This window comes from Anabrus simplex, chromosome 2 (assembly GCF_040414725.1).
Source record: "Anabrus simplex isolate iqAnaSimp1 chromosome 2, ASM4041472v1, whole genome shotgun sequence".
Taxonomy (NCBI): Eukaryota; Metazoa; Arthropoda; class Insecta; order Orthoptera; family Tettigoniidae; genus Anabrus; species Anabrus simplex.
Genome location: NC_090266.1, coordinates 550,178,417 through 550,196,521, shown reverse-complemented (window position 1 = coordinate 550,196,521; position 18,105 = coordinate 550,178,417). Strand labels below are relative to the sequence as shown.

The 18,105-nt window shown below is 40.4% G+C and overlaps 1 protein-coding gene across 2 annotated transcripts in view; it reads left to right on the top strand.

Annotated features, from left to right (window-relative positions):
- The first annotated feature begins 10,125 nt into the window (after nucleotides 1–10,125).
- Nucleotides 10,126–18,105, top strand: part of LOC136872817 (vanin-like protein 1) — a 122,779-nt gene continuing 114,799 nt past the window's right edge. For both annotated transcript variants that reach the window (XM_068225815.1, XM_068225814.1), the window contains exon 1: nucleotides 10,126–10,230. The gene's annotated coding sequence lies outside the window, so the exon portion shown is untranslated. The remainder of the gene's footprint in view (nucleotides 10,231–18,105) is intronic.

Genomic DNA, 18,105 nt, shown 5'->3' with positions numbered 1-18,105 from the left:
ATAGTTCTTTGACTCCGCACTAGGTTGCACTATTGTTGATCTTCAGTAGTGTCCTCTAGAAGAGAAAGTTCACACTTCTTACTTCAAGCGAAACAAAACCACATCAAAAATGACACAGTTCAAAAACTCAAAATTTTCCACGTGGTGACATCTTCTGAGAAAGTAGAGAATTAATAGCGTAGATAAAGTTCAGACTTCCTCCAGCAGAGGAGTTTCAACTGGCGCACATTTTAAATTAGCGGAGTGGAGGTGTACCGCCCAGTACAATGATGATCGACAGAAATGGGCACATTGTACTCCGGTTTAGAAACACTGTACATTGTAAATCTTCCGGAAGCTAAGGCTTCTCTTTTTGACTGTAGAAGAAGTTACATCCCCTTTTGCTAGTTTCTGAAGACCGGCCGCTCAAACATTTTGACTGAGCTACTCAAACGAGTTGTATTTAGTTCACCACACCGTTGTAAATGTTTTGAGTCTTCGAGCTCCTGATGTTCAAAATATCCGTAAATTCTAGAGCGTCTCGACTTTCCGTGAATTATTGAAGGAACCTGCAATTCTTGTAACTTTTTAAATGCAATGAAAGAAAAGAAGAAAACTTCAAATGTGATTTTGCTGGCTATATGTAAATTTTCGTTGTTAATTATCCAGAAAACCACCCCTGACGCTTCATTCCCTCCTCTGCTCTGCGGTAGTATTACTATCTGACGATTACTTTTTGAGAGAATTCCAAAATGAAGCCACCTGATTTGTATGTGAAATCCCCTTACCTGTATGATCTCTAACTTGCCTGCAGGTCAGTTCGGAGTGTCTGCTTTGTTTTGAGGGGTCACTAGCACTTTAACCCCCATGTCACATGCTCTTTGACCGAACCAACACATGAAAGTCTCTTCGAGATTATACAGAGTTTATGAAGTTATCGCGGTATTTGCCTAGCATTGAACTAAATACCTCAGACGAAGAGCATTAACGGCAGTCGAGCTCTGATCACACTAACATAGCTTTCCAATGTCATAGAGAGATATTCTTATCGATTGAAATGGAGTTCGTGTTGCAGAGACTATTAATATCAATACTTTTTATTACATAATAATATTAAGTAAATAGTATGATTTCATGATATTTTTAAATTCCAGTGTTATTGACAATTATAAACATAAGAATTAAGAGGAATATCACAATAATATAGCATGAAATAGATGATCCAAGACACTACACAAAATATTTCATACTAAATAACAAATATAAAAAACCACAGATCATAAATGTATAAAGGTTTTTTAACAACACAGATAGGTCTTTATGGCGACGATGGGATACGCGAGTAGCCTTCACAATAAAGGAAAATTGAAGTATGGAGTCACACTTGGACCGGGACACCCATGTCTGAGTTAACACCTAAATTGTTTATCCTTTGATACTGAAGCTAAAATCTAGTGTTTTGTGAAACTTTAAGTCAAACTTTATTATCATTGTATTGTACTTGATACAGCCACACATTCTTAAATTTCTTGTGCTGTTTTATGAAAATATATTTAATTTAACACTCTCATCTTATTTACGATTTGTATTTAAAGGAATGGTTAATAATCAGTTTAAATATCTTAATAATTAGCCAGGTACTCGTATTTTTATAAACCTATCGTTTAGTTGTTTCGTGGTGGTAGCCTCTGGTCTGAGATAGGAGTGTGAAGACAGGTGTTAAGGTATTAGACATGGGTATTATAGTAGAGAAATAAAAAGAAATAAAAAGGGCATCCACCCGTCAAAACGAAGCACATAACTAAGACTAAGGGGTGGACATACCGTTTCTCCGTTACAGGCAGCAGCCATCGAATTGACGCGATCGCCTTCAAGACCAGTGAAAGGCTTTATAATAGATCCGATGATCAGATTGGAGACATTCGAAGGAAAACCCAGTGAGGTACATGAGGATAGAAAACAACATTCTATCAACAAGAACACTTCGATTATATCAAAGTTTGGTTTGCGCTGGCGAAACCATTCCTCTCTTTCTCGTCCAGTTTTACAAATTATTTAACCTCAGAAAGGAAATTGCAGTGAATGCCTTGAAATGTTACATCCAAGTCCAAAACAACCTTATCTCCCTAACTTTTAGGTTAGAACGCAAAATGATTTGCTTATTAGAAAGTTTCGTTTAGCGCGTTCTTCTGGGATGTAGCACAACAGTTGTTAATGCCTTCTGTTCCGTTACTGCCTAAACATAAGAAGTCTAGTGATCATATAAGTACCGAGAGATACACCTCAACTCCGCGCCTTCAAAAGAAGAGCCTTAATGAACTCTATCTATCCAACAACATGTGAAACTGCTATTACAAGGAGTTGGGACTTTAGTCAGAAGATGTCACTACTGGAGTATGGAGTAATTGTGTTGTTGTGAAGTTGCCTAAACTGACTGGATTTATTTGCTTTGTGTTTGTTTACTTCAAGAAGTTTGGACATTGCTCCATAGAGGTCACTACTGGTCATGCACTGTGGTGCAAGGTAAAAGGAGCCGTTATTGAAAGAAATTTTGTGTTCATGGTTTTCCTCTAGTAAATCAACTTTCATTTGTTTTTCTTACATATTTCAAAGTGTGAAACACTTCTTTCTCATTCCGCCAGTTTTGAATCTGGCCAATGGGAATGTTTTTCAATTATTTTTCAGCCTATCACAGGCTTCTTTTTCGTTCTTTGGGTGTAACGTTTGAATTTGCCAATACAATTGAGAGGGTGTGTCTGGATTACTCCACAATCCTCTCGAGCCTTTCCTTTGGGTGTATAAACTGCGGCTGCTCTGGCTACCTTGTCTCATTGATCGTCGTCTTTCTGTGTGTGTGTGTGTGCGCGCGTTAAGACAGGAGGGGAGGAGTCTCATTCTTCGTCTAGCAGTCCAGCAGCCAAGGTAATGTCCACCAGACTTATGTTTCGGTAGCTATCTCCGCAGACTTACACGAGGGGAAGGTCGTAAATTCCAACTATGTAACCTGTTTTCTAAAATGTAAACCGTCTTTCGGCTAATGTAAAATTTCCTAAATTCTTAAAACTGTAAATCGGGGATAGAGAGTGCGTTACCCTCTGGAGTTCCCCTTCAACTTGGTTTGGGGTGACTACGATTTAGTTCTGTTTTTCTTTCCTGCAATGTATTAAATTAACTTTCATTCGGGTCACCTCAGTAGCTTGGGATTAGCCCCTGTATCATCGGACCGAGAGCCCTGTAGGGTTTTAATACTTCATTATCTAGAGGCGCAAGTGTAAGCCTCCGTTCAGTTTGTGTTCGGACCATTTATTTAACTAGTTCTTCTTCCACAAAGGCCCAGTAGGTTGGGTAATTGATACCCCTGTGTACTGACACTGCGCCTAGAGAGGACAGAGATTGTAAAGTTTTGTGTAATGTTGGAGACCATGTAAGCTCTTTCCTAAATTTCTGTAATATTGAGGAGTGCCTCTGGAAGGCTGTAATTTTTGGGAGCAAAGTGCTCTTGAATTCGGGAGATTTCTATCCTTGCTCTAAATAATACCACTTTGAAATTGTAATTGTGTGAACTAGGGGATTGAATCCCAAAATTGTTAAATTACCTATTCGGGGGTGTTCCACCCTTGTAGCAAAATTGGCATTTTACCTGAGATTTTGTTAATTTCACGTAGTTAAAAATGTGTTAAGTTTGTGATTTAAAGAGAAATATAACGTTTGTTGAAGTTTAAATTAATTTTGATATAGTAGTTAGACCCATCCAACAACCGCACCTTCTTTCACCTCTTTCTGCTCCACGGATATCTCCGTAACAATATATATTCAAACTCCTCCGTGGTCAGTGGTACTTGGTAAAGTTGTATTTTACCTGACAAAATTAAGGCTTTCAGGAATTGTGTTCCATCTAACCAGGTACAGAAATATACATATATTACACTGTACTACTTAACGATAATTAGATTAAATACAAATTAACTTAATAATATAAGGGGATGAGAGATGAAGTTATATTAATTGAAATAATTTGTAGATGTATAAAAAATCTTAAAACTAATATCCTACATGTTAAAAACGGGGTAGTGCATAAACTTTAGCAACATTTAAAAAAACGCTTAATAGTTTTTGTACCGGCTGGTTCACCTCTACGACGCACATTTGACCTTTCCGCCTTAAAGTACTCCTTTACAGGAGAAACTGTGAACTTAAAACTGGATCTACTTGAACTTTTGCTCTGAAGATGTCACTCTGTTAATTTCGTCGTGTTTTTGTTTACTATTTATCAAGAAGTTTGGACATTGTCATATAGATGTCTCTACTAAAAAACTATGATCATGCACCCTGGTGCGAAGTGAAGGAACTTTTTTGAAGAAATTTTGTATTCATAAGTTTTCTCATTACTAAATTTCGTTCTTTCATTTGTGAGTTGGCAATATTAATCTTTTCTTTCCGCCAGTTTTGAAGTTAGCCAGTCAATTATTTCTGTAATTAATTTTTGACCAATCGTGTCTTTCTTCTTCGATTTTGTGTGTAAGTGTGTACTGTAGCCAATAAACGCCTGTGTGTGTGTCTTAATTATTCATAAAAGGTCTCGAATCTTCCCCGAGGGTATAAAAACTGCTGATTTTCTTGTCTCTCGGCCACATCATCAACATTTAACTTAGTGTATGGACGTGTAGCAGGAGGCGGGAAGCGCCTCTTTCTTCAGGCAGCAGTTCTTGAGTAAGATAATGACCGCTTAACATCTTTATTTCTTGCTAGCTCCGCAGTTTAATCCGCGGAGAAGGTCCGAAATCTTTACCATGTAAAATTCTGTAAAAACTTCATATATTTTTAACTGTAAATCGGGGATAGAGAGTGCTTTACCCTATCGAGCTCCCCTTCATTTTGATTTGAGGTGACTACGTTTTCGTAACCGTTTTTCTACTCTTCCTTAATGTGTTAAATTTATTCTGTATACGAGTCACCTCCATAGCTTGGGAATAGCCCCTGTTTCATCGGCCTAATGCCTTTTAGGTTTTAAATTGTGTGTGTAGGAGTGCAAGTCCTTTGGTATTGCGGGCCATTAACTTAAACTGTTCTTTTTCTGCCAAGGCCCAGTAGATTGGGTACAAGGTACCCCCGTTTCAGTGGTGTAATTTGTGCCTTGATGGCAAGTGATTGTAAAGTATGGTATGCCTTTAATAGGCTTGGAAAACTGAGAGCGGGTCAGCTCTTTTCTGTATTGGAAATGTGCCTCTAGAAGGCTTGACATTGCTAGATGGGAGCAAGTGCTCCATGTAATTAGGGGATTTCTGCCCTTTGGTAATATGTGGTTGTGAGCTGAGAGCTCAGGAATCGTAAAACTTGGGGCTTGAAGCCCAGCTTGTTAAATTGTCTCTGAATCTTGGCTTTTCCTGGTCTTGGACCTGAGTGTGGGTTATTTGTTGACTTGTTGTTATTTGTTACATTTTCAAATTCTATGTAAAAATTGTTAAGTTTTGCTATTTTCGAAAATATAACCTTTAATGATATTTTAATTCATATCTCGGCTTTGTGGATAGACCCATTCCAGCCCGCACCTTCTTTCACCTCTGCATTCCACGGATATCCCCGTAACAGTTTTAAACTAATCTTCTATCTTGACAATAGAATGGTGGTGAGTAGCAGCATCAAGTTTACTGATGTTCCTTATTGGTGCATAAAATGTCTCCAAAGTGCTTCCTTGAAAGTGCGAATAGCGCTTAACTTTCTGGTGCCTTCGGAAAGGAGGTTCTCCTCACGGAAGGCAATTACTGTCAATGAATCGTCGTAAACGGCAATTTGATGCGTAGGTAAAGCAAGGATGGAATTATTAGTAGATCTTCATATATCCAGATCGAGGGTTCAAAACTGGCGGATGTAGTTGCGATTTTGACGACATTCCATGCCACGCATACAGCAATAGATCTCTCGCTCCTCTGCCATCTGGTAGTGTAACTTACAAATTAACGAGCAGGCACCCTAAAGTTTGTTGGACCTAAACCAAAAGGCTTTATTAAGATTCAAAGAATAAGAGCGGGTATTTCCCTGATAATATTGCATTATAAAGTGCTTAAAGTGATTCTCCATACTACGATTTTAGACGGTACGTATGCTGGGGCTCCAAACATGTTTTCTGTCTGCACTGCAGGCAAATGTCTGAGATACATAGCGACGCTGAACCTAGATCACGTACTAAATCTGTCCAATAAGATGCCTTTGTTCTGTCGGTCAGTTAAATTACGTCATTGACAAGCTCATTGGTGTATAGACAGCGCGTGTAGAACTGAGATAAACAAACGCATTCCTGCATGGAGCATGGCGGCAAGTGTTTGGCTGAGTCAGAGTGATGTCTGCAGAGTATGGAGAAGTTCATTTGCTGGTTGGCTGGACATCTATCCAGGGAGACTGGTAGGTTCCCTGACTACTGGAGGAGTTGGCCGTCCCGTTAGGGGCGCGCAGCTCTGAGGTAGTAGAAACCACTGTCGGCAGTCCTGAGGACCTCTGTGTGTCGGAACGACATAAAGCAAATACTGAAAGAAAGGAAAAGTTTCCCTGAGCGACTGGAGGGGACCCAGACAATGGTGTGATGGTGAATGCGATGAAAAGTCAAGTTGTAAGCTTCACTAAGAGGAAAACTCCTCTCAGTTTTAAATACTGAGTTGATGGCTCTGGGGAATAATGTAAGGTGTTAATGTCAGGAATGATCTTCATTGGGGTAATCATATTAAAGAAGTAATAAAGAAAGGTTCACATGCTTATGGGAGCATTTAGGGGTTGTAGTAAGGATCTGGTAAGACCGCAGTTAGCAGCACGATTTGTTCCAGGTGCAAACCTTGGCCTGGGAAGACTTGGGAGTAAGGGGACGAGATGCTCGACTATGTGGTATGTTTCGTGCTGTCCGTGGAGAGCTCGCGTGGAATGAAGAATAAGCTGGAGTTTAGCTTTTAAAAGTAGGAAAGATCATAATATGAAGGTAAAGTATGAATTCAAGAGGACAGATTGGAGCAAATAATCATTTCTAGGACGAGGAGTCAGGGGTCAAGGAAAATGCTCAATAAATTTCCCTGTTCTTTGAAAATGTTTTTTTTTTCTATTTTCTTTACGTCGCACCAACACAGATAGGTCTTATGGCGACGATGGGACAAGAAAGGCCTAGAAATGGGAACGAAACGGCCGTGGCCTTCATTAAAGTACAGCCCCAGCTTTTGCCTGGTGTGAAATTGGGAAACAACGGAAAACCACCGACAGTGGGGTTCGACCCCAATATCTCACGGATGCGAGCTCATAGCTGCACGCCCCTAACCGCACAGCCAACTCGCCCGGTTTGAAAATGTTAAAAGAAAACCTACGTAAACAATGGATAGGGAATCTGCCACATGGGAGATAGCTCTAAATGCAGTCCACGTAAGACCTTCTCCGAATAGTAGTGAAGGCACTCGAAGGGTTTAGAGACGGACCACTTGGATTGTCGTCAGCTCTACACATTAAATTAATTGCATTTAATGTATTTTCCTGCAATGCTGGAATGTAACGACATTGTGTAAAGTAAGCACGTTGTGTCGTCTATCAATCCGAGCCACGGGACACGTCAGTTTATTTGAAAATTCGCACATGCGTTGTTCGGGATTCGTTTTGGTTGAAAATAGAGTCTGGGTATTTAGCCATTAAAAGGTCAGATTGCAAATTCCCTACACTAGCCCGCGCAACAGTTTTGCCGTGAGATCTGCATAAACCTCACGAGCCGCGCCTCTTGGTACTCCTGAAAATTATGCTATTCTTGTTACATTTCAGAAGAGCGGGCAAGACGGTGCCTCCTACTCGACAAATTATTTTGATAGCTAAACTAACACTGCCTATACATCCGGGCGCTAGTTGCAAACCAACCACCGGATAAGTTGGCCACGCGGCTTCGGGTCACGGGACTGTCGGCAGCCCTGAAGATGCCTTTCCGTGGTTTCCTATTTTCAGACCAGGAAAATGCTCGGTTAGTATCTGAAATAAGAGTAGGGCCGCTTCTTTCCCACCCCTAGCCTTTTCTTATCCCATCGTAGCCATGAAATCTATCTGTGTCGGTGCGACGTAAATCAAATTGTAAAAATATAAGCCAGGCATTACGCCGCATTTAGTAGTTTCATCTCCAGCAGTGTGACATCTATAAGAGTTTTGTCTGTAACTACGCGCACCACGAAAAAATGGCTGAAGAGAATTTAATGAAAAAATGTACGTAAAGTCGGCGAATGAAGGCATAACACTCGATTCTCAAAAATCCATTTGCCATTGATACTTTCACAGCCAGTACTTATAGACATGATATAGGCTTTTGAGCTTATGCCGTGTCAAGAAAATAAGGTGAAATTCATTACGTTTCGCAGAGAACTGTACTCTGAGTCATCAGAAGAAAATCTCGACTGTCCACGAGAAGGGCTTCTTAAACAATGACTTTTTTGAAATTTAGAACGTTATAATAGAAGTGGAAGCGATTTGCAGATTCCTAGAGCCCTTCATCCCTGAGAAACGACGAATCAAAGCTCACAGAAGGGAGAAGTGAAGAGAACTGCCCACTTGCCTTACATTCACAACACCACAGATTGAATTGCCAAGGTCCTCCGCAAACACAATATAAATACCGTGTTTGTCGCCGCCACTAAAATTGCTTACAGTTTGAGTAAAACCAAGGACAAATTGTCCCCCCTTTTACATCCTGGGGTGTACGAAATTCCCTGTACTTGCGGTAAAGTATACATCGGACAAAGATGCCGGTCCAATGGTACCCGTATCAAGGAACATGAACATAATATACGTCTCAGCCAGCAATAGCTGAGCACGCGAAGTCATGTTCCAAGATGCTCGAACTCGTACCCACACTAGACACTACAGGTCCGGGATTATACGGGAAGCTGTGGAAATACGTAGAAATCCTAACAATTTCAACAGGGACACCGGCTATCAATTAAGTAATACCTGGTTGCCAGCCATTAAGAATTTACGTAGGTAGTTCCCTTCCCGGTCCCTTCACTATTGTTATTTCTTCTCGGTGTTTTCCAAATTCGTACGTTCCTCGTCGCCAGATGTTTCATTCCAGGCTTGTGTCAATGTCATGTCTTACGTACACACGTTATGTGACCCTCTTAGACTGATTCTGATGGTTCGATGAGCTTCCGCTTCGAACGCTAGCGTTGCCACGTCCTGGGAGCCATCTGGTGATGAATGAACGTACCATTTCCACTTCTATTATAACTTTCTAAATTTCAAAATTTCATTGTTTAAGAAGCCTTTCATGTGGACATTCGGGATTTTCTTCTGATGACTCAGAGCACAGTTCTCTGCGAAACGTAAAGATTTTCACCTTATTTTCTTGACACGGCATAAGTTCAAAAGCCTACACAGTATCATGTCTAAAGTTTATGTTATTAGTGGTCCTATCGATGAATAAAGTTATATTGAATTAAATTTCTGATCATCTACGTCTTTTATATTTTTATCGCACAGACTGTGATAACAGAGATATTCCATATCAATGCTGAGCCTAAAATTGAAGTTTTAAATACCTATGTTATTACAGTACACAGCTTCATCTAGAATACTGTAGCGACTCCTGGCTCATATACAAAATTTGAAAACTCGTACGAGGACTGGAGTTCATTTGAGTAGAGGGGTTTGATTCTTACCTCACCCATGCTTGAAATGGTTTTCCGTGGTTTTCGACTTTTTCTCCAGGCAAAGGCCCTCTTCCTTACCATCCCGCACGAGATGCGTGTTCGAGGTACTGGTCCTCCTTACGACCAAATGTGTCCATGAGGAGGAGAAGAAGGGATCTCTCGCTGAGCCCTAGGAAAAAACAACGCTGGATGGCAAACGGGTTAAATAATCAGAGGGATTTGAAAATGATTTTATTAAGCCGAAAAAGAAAATGAAGAAACTTACACGTCCTTGATTAGTCCACTCTGACACAGTATTCTCGTCATAGGATGTGGACTACCTACACTAACGGTATATGTGAAGTACGGGAAGTTGATGACACGTTATCTGCGGTCCATCGGATAGAGAACAATATTCACGTAACACATTAATCTTGCAGTTAAGATATTTATCAGCCAGAAAATATCATGAGTTATCATCCGTTATCGGCTCTTTCAGATGTTGCCTCAGTCGTTCAATCTCCGACCTTTGCTTTCCTTCTTATCTTTTTGTTTGGGAGGTGTAAACATCTGCTATTGAGCAGTTCAAGACCTGCTGTGTGCTGGATGCTTGTCTAAGGCTGTGAGTAGAGTTCTGTTCTTTGTTTCTTTCGTGTTATTATTGTCTTTGCCTTTATTATAATTAAAGGGTCGTCGGGTTTCCCCGGCGGAATTAAAATGAGCGCCCTTTGCTGTTGCCAAATTTGGTTTTATCCGTCACTGGAAACGAAGATCTTGTTGTCATGTTTAATTTATCAGCCAAGGGGCAGAATTGCCGAGACTTCTTCTCTAATTAAAATAAAGAATATAGATATATAATTAGTCAACGTGTTGTCGTAACAACTTCATAAAGGGAATCTTAAAGAAATCTGTGACCTCGTGCTCATTCAAGGACCACGTAATCACTTTTCCGGGAGTTGAAGAAATGTATTAGTACTTTGAGGAGATGCGCTGTCAAGCTGATGGCAGTGCCGACAAGAGAGTGTCGCAGGTTTTGGTCCTGGCTGATTCCGGTCGTATTTGAAGGTGCCTAAATACGTCATCCTCGTTTCGATAGATTTAATGGAACATGAAAGAATTCCAGCGGGACTAAATTCTGGCACATCAGCGTCTCCAAAAGCAGTAAAAGTAGTTAGTGCTACGTAAAGCTAATAAAATTATTGTTATTGTTACGCAGATATCCGTGGAGCGGAAAGAGGTGAAAGAAGGTGCTGCGGTGAATGGGTCCAACTACAATATCAAAATTGAATTAAAAGTATAACTAAAGGTTACATTTCTTTTAGAACTTCCAACTTAACAATTTTCTTCACTGAGTGATCAATAACAAATTTGTGGATTGAAAATAGAGAATCCCAGAATAGGGCATTTAACAATTTTGGGCTTCAAGTCTTCGATTTACAATTTCTGAGCTACAAGCTCAAGTTTACAAAATTTACAAAATGAAGAATAATTTAGTAAAGGGCAGAAATCCCCTAACTCAAGAGCACTTGCTCCCAAAATCACAATGTCTAGCCTTCTAGAGGCACCCTTCACTATTACAAAACTTTGAAAAGAGCTTACAGGCTCTCGATTTTTACAGCCCATTCTCCGGCCTCCCAAGGCACGAATTACAAATGGAAACAGTTTTACACAGGGGTATCTAGTCCCCAACCCAATGGGCCTTTGCGGAAAAAGAATAGGTTAAATAAATGGCCCGAACACAAACTGAATGGAGGCCTACACTTGCGCTCCTAGGTAATGAAATATTAACACCCTAACAGGCTCTGGGCCCAATGAAACAGGGGCTAGTCCCAAGCTACTGAGGTGACTTGCATGAAAATAAATTTAATACATTACAGGAAGAAGACATTTACGAAATTGTAGTCACCTCAAACCAAGATGAAGGGGAACTCGAGAGGGTAACTCACTCTCTATCCCCGATTTACAGTTAAAGACTTTATGAAATTTTACATGAAAAATAAGATGATGATGACGATGCTTGTTATTAAAGGGGCCTAACATCGAGGTCAACGGACCCTACTTGAAAAACAAGAGCTTTACATTAAAACGGTTACATAGTTAAAAATTCTGACCTTCCCCTCCGGTAGGTATGCGGAAACAGCAAGAAAGATTTAATTTATGTGGCCATTACCTGGCTGATGTACTGCCTGCCGATGAATGAGGCGTCCCTCCTCCTGCCTTAACACACACACACTCAGAAAGACGACGATCAATAGACAAGAAAACTCGAAAAGCTGCAACTTATATACCCTCAGGGAAGGTTCAAGAGAATTCAGGACTAATCCGGACACCCCCTCTTATTTTTATTGGCTGAACCCAAAAGTTACACTCGAAACAGAACAAGGAACCTGTGATAGGCTGAAAATTAATTACAGAAAATTTTCATTGGCCAGAATCAAAACTGGCGGAAAGAGACATAAGTGTTTGCAAACCTAGAATTACATAAAAATCAAATGAAAGTTGAGAAAACCTATAAATACAAAATTTCTTTCAATAACACTTCCTCTAGCTTGCTCGAGAGTGCATGACAATAGTTTTTTTGGTCGTGACATTTGTGGAAAAACATCCAAAACTTTTGATGTAAACAAACACACAGCAAATAAACTCAGTCAGTTTAGGCAACTTCATAACAACACAATTACTTAATACTTTAGTGGTGACATCTTCTAATTAAAGTCTCAACTTTATGTAGTAGCAATTTCACATTTTGGTCCATAGAGGAGTTTATTAAGGCGCTTATTTTGAATGTGCGGAGTTGAGGTGTACCTCCCGGTACAATTATTATTATGATTCTTATGATATTTATTATTAATAGGAGAGTGTTGAACCTCGTGTTGGGAACAATACAAAATATTTGCAAAACATGACAGAGATTCTTGTATATGCACACATTTTAAAACGTTAACTGAAATGAATACTTCAATAGTATCATGCTGGAATCATACAAGTTGAGCTTCACTGGAATAACCTTTCCTAACACCGAACTGCCTTCTATCGAACCAGTTATTAATTTCACAAACATGTCTAATATAATCAGAAAGAATGCCTTCCCAAAGCTTACATACAATGCATGTCAAACTTACTGGCCTGTAATTTTCAGCTTTATGTCTATCACCCTTTCTTTTATGCACAGGGGCTACTATAGCAACTCTACATTCATCTGGTATAGCTCCTCTGACCAAACAATAATCAAATAAGTACTTCAGATATGGTACTATATCCCAACCCATTGTCTTGAGTATATCCTCAGAAATCTTATCAATTCCAGCCGCTTTTCTAGTTTTCAACTTTTGTATCTTATTGTAAATGTCATTGTTATCATATGTATATTTTAATACTTCTTTAGCCTTAGTTTCCTCCTTTATCTGGACATTATCCTTGTAAACAACACTCTTTACATACTGCTGACTGAATACTTCTGCCTTTTGAAGATCCTCACATACACACTCCCCTTGTTCATTAATTATTCCTGGAATATCCTTCTTGGAACCTGTTTCTGCCTTAAAATACCAATACATACTCTTCCATTTTTCACTAAAATTTGTATGACCACCAATTATGCTTGCCATCGTGTTATCCTGAGCTGCCTTCTTTGCTAGATTAAATTTTCTAGTAAGTTCCTTCAATTTCTCCTTACTTCCACAGCCATTTCTAACTCTATTTCTTTCCAGTCTGCACCTCCTTCTTAGTCTCTTTAATTCTCTATTATAATAAGGTGGATCTTTACCATTCCTTACTACCCTTAATGGTACAAACCTGTTTTCGCATTCCTCAACAATTTCTTTAAACCCATCCCAGAGTCTGTTTACATTTTTATTTACCGTTTTCCACCGATCATAGTTACTTTTTAGAAACTGCCTCATGCCTGCTTTATCAGCCATATGGTACTGCCTAACAGTCCTACTTTTAAGACCTTCCTTTCTATCACAATTATTTCTAACTACGACAAAAACAACCTCATGATCTCTAATACCATCTGTTACCTCAGTTTCTCTATAGAACTCATCTGGTTTTATCAGCACCACATCCAGGATATTTTTCCCTCTGGTTGGTTCCATCACTTTCTGAATCAGCTGTCCTTCCCATATTAACTTATTTGCCATTTGTTGGTCATGCTTCCTGTCGTTCGCGTTTCCTTCCCAATTGACATCTGGTAAATTCAGATCTCCCTCTACAATCACATTTCTTTCCATGTCATTTCCTACATAGCTGTTTTCATCTTATCAAATAATTCCGAATCCGCGTCAGTGCTACCCTTTCCCGGTCTGTACACTCCAAATATATCAAGTTGCCTATTACCTTTAGAAATGATCCTTACACCTAGAATTTCATGTGTCTCAGTTTTAACTTTTTCGTAGCTTACAAATTCTTCTTTCACTAGAATGAATACTCCCCCTCCCACCATTCCTATCCTATCTCTACGATACACACTCCAGTTCCGTGAGAAAATTTCTGCATCCATTATATCATTTCTCAGCCATGATTCAACTCCTATTACAATATATGGTAAATACATATCTATTAAATTACTTAATCCTATTCCTGTCTTTACAATACTTCTACAGTTCAACACTAAGAATTTTATGTCATCCCTACTTGATTTCCAGTTCCCTGATCCCTTATCACTGCTCCCTAGGCCACCCCGTATCCCTGCTGCGTATACTGAGTAATATACCTAGACCTTGGAAGTGAATTTTGATAAAGATGACTCTCTTTGTCTTTGTGAAGACATACTATCTCTGTCCTACGTTATTCGGGAATCCCTTTGTTGGTCAGTTTCATGGTTACCTGATAAACGGACTTTTCGAACGCAATGTACTGCGACCTATATTCGCTTTCCATTTCGGCATATGGGTTATCACATAAAGATAGCGAAAAATCACTACAAAATATTAATTGTTGTATCGTAACACGTTAGAGGAATACTGGCCGAAGTCGGTGATAGGTCGCAATTCATTCGGTCGTTCTGAAGCTGGTTATTTACATTTTCATGTTTCAGTGTGGAAATTCTGCGACAAAATGAACACTACGATATGTGTGAAAGTATAAAGGAAAATAACATTCTTGTAAGTTACATTTAGTTACTTGAGGGAAGTAAACAAAGTATTTTGATAAGGATTGGGTAATTAAGTGGTGTAAAGGTTGGAGTGATTAGGTGCCACCCCCGGAGGCCCGGGTTCGATTCCCGGCTCTGCCACGAAATCTGAAAATTGGTACGAGGGCTGGAACGTGATCCACTCAGCCTCTGGAGGTCTACTGATTAGAGGTGGGTTCGATTCCCACCTCAACCATTCTCAAAGTGGTTTTCCGTGGTTTCCCATTTCTGCTCCCGGCAAATGCCAGGATAGTATCTACCTTAAGGCCACGGCTGCCTCCTTCCCTCTTACTTGCCTCTCCCTTCCAATCTTCCCATCCCTTCACAAGGCCCATGTTCTGCAGAGCAGGTGAGGCCGCCTGGGCAAGGTACAGGTACTCCTCCCCAGTTGTATTCCAGATCCAATGTCTCGCGCTTCAGGTCACTGACCTTGAGGCGGTAGATGTGGGAACCCTCGCTCAGTCCGAGGGAAAATCCGACCGTGGAGAGCAAATAGATTAAGAAAGAAAGAAAGAAAGAAAGAAGGAAAGAAAGAATTACATAATTTATTTAATATTTGTTTTTAAATTTGACGTTTAAGTGTTAAAACATTTGTTAGCAGTGAAAGTAGGGGTCCCCATACTACGAAAAACGTAAAATTAAGCTCTCAAGGGCCCGGAGAGCTTCAAATTGTGAGTCTTGGAAAACACTTCCGACCTAAACGCTAACCCAAAACCGCTGGTTTCTTTACTCCTTTTCTTTTTTATTAAAATCCCAGCCAAATTAAGTTATTTACACAATTCTTTCTGCACTGTGTTCCTAAGTTCGATACCGTCAGGTGTTATTTGATTTTTGGAAAATATCCACACCGAATGTAGTTATAAGGGCGCGGGTGAAACTCGTAGTGGTAGAAAAAGGCAAACTGCGACCGGATAACGATGATTAAGGAAAGGACTTTAGGCCTAATTACTAAAGAATGTATTTTCATACTTAATTTACCTGAAATTCGTAGCTCGGATGTCTTCAACACTGAATTGCTTGCCTGAAGGTCATGTTTTCTTCGACTTGATTCACTGAGATCGTAACTGCTCCGCTTCCTGTGGTCACAGATGAACCGCTGCTACAGCTTACCGCGTATCTGACAACGGCAACGGAAGACGTGGTCCAAGTGCTTGATATATTCCTAAATGATTTATGCCCGTAGCTGAGTATTTTGCACTTAAACACATTATAGGCAGAAAGGCAAGAAGTTGTCGAAGGTTCGCTAGTTTTCGATTCACTCCAGAGGTCTGAAATCAGTACGGCTCTCGGTTAGTCAATCGAACTTCAAGAAGAACAGTCGGACGATGAATTCAGGTCAGAAAATTACAAAGTTCCAAAGTCGAATTCACCGCCTGTTCACAGCCTGTTTCCAGTCATTCGACCAGGTCAGCAATGGAATGAATGAAGCCTCGCCTAGTGCCGAAGATAGTAACTGTGCCGGGTGCCGAAGCAAGTCGCATTCCTCTGGGGCAATGATCAATGAATGACAGATGAAATGAAATGATGTTAGAGAGAGTTTCTGGAATGAAAGATGAAACAGAAAACAACAGTACCCTGAGAGAAACCTGTCCCACTTGCGCTTTGTCCAGCACAAATCTCAGATGGAGTGACCGGGATTTGAACCACGGGACTCGGCTCTCAGAGGCAGGCGCGGAGCTACTTTGCATATAGATACCACTGTAGCACTCACAATGATGGGGTTGCTTGTAATACAGGTTGGTAAACACTGGTCATGGGAGATGTTCAGTTGTTGCCGGCTCACCGCACGCAGCAGTGTTGCACATTAGCTCGTTTTAATGGCAACACATAAAGCGAGTTTACGTGCTCCTATCAGCGAGGTCTGCGCACGCTGTCTGTCATAACCTCATCTTGTGAGTCGAGCCTCTAACCCTCACGCCCTTCGAGAAACAAGAAGCGTTAATGTGGAGGTAAGTGTTCTGACGTTATGGGCTGATGAATATGTAATATCAATGACAGGGAAGAAATGACATTTTCAACTTGAGGCTTGAAATAAGGCTTCTTGAATTGCTGCAACGAACTACCGCTAAAGGAAAGTTAAGGTATTATTCTTGTGTGTTTTACTAATTATTTGAAGGAAGTAATTATCTCCCAATATGACGATGTTCTGTTTCTAAAGACTAGCCTAGAAGTTAGCTCTCACCGCTGTCAGATTTAGAGTGTGCACACCCCCCAACCCCCTCCTCCATCAGTACGAAATATCTCCTTCGATTTTACTCTATAGTGGCTTAAAGGTTTTGGCCTTTAAACCATCTTCAGTTTGCGCCAAATGAAATATAATTCGAAAGCACTGAAGATGATCTGTTTGAAATGTGGGTGCTGAAACTCTACGACATGAACTCCGTGACAGTTCATTAATGACTTTGGACAGTTTATTTTCAATTTACTTTAAGTCGCACCGACACAGATAGGTCTTATGGCGACGATGGGATAGGAAAGGCCTAGGAGTGTGAATGATGTGGCTGTGCCCTTATTAATTAAGGTACAACCGCAGCATCTTCCTGGTGTGAAAATGGGAAACACAGCCGGTCCCACGGTCTAGGGGCAGAATGTTTACCTCTCATACGGAGGCCCCGACTTCGATTTCCAGTTAGTTTTTTTTTACCTGGATCTGAGAGCTGGCTCGAGATTCACTCGGCCTACGTGATTACAATTGAGGAGCTGCCTGACGGTGAGATAGCGGCCCCGGTCCAGAAAGCCAAGAATAAGGATTCATCGTGCTGACCACACGATGTACCGTAGTCTCCAGGCCTTCGGATTGAGCAGCGGTCGCTTGACAGTCGATGGTTCTCCGGGGCTGGTGCGTCATGGGGTTTGGTTTGGAAAGTCGGAAACGAAGGAAGATCATCTTCATGTCTGCCGACAGCGGCTTCGAACCCACTATCTCCCGAATGCAAGCTCACAGCTACGTGACAGATTGTTATTATCACAATGAGGAATGTAAGATTGATTAAATGTGTACCGGGAGGTACCCCTCAACTACGCTCATTCAAAATAAGCGCCTTAATAAACTCCTCTATCGATCAAAAGTTGAAACTGATACTACGTGAAGATGTCACTACCGAAATATTAAGTAACTGTGTTATTGTGAAATTTCCTAAACTGTTTTATTTCTCCTTGTTTTGTTTCGCTATACATCAAGAAGTTTGGACATTTTTCCACAGATGACACTACCAAAAACTCTGATGATGCACTCTGGTGCAAGGTGGAAGAACTTATAACTTAAAGAAGTTCCGTATTACTAGACTTTCCATAACTGAATCTATGTTCAGTTTTGGGGTTGGCAACAGTTCTTTTTCCTTCCGCCAGTTTTGAATCTAGCCA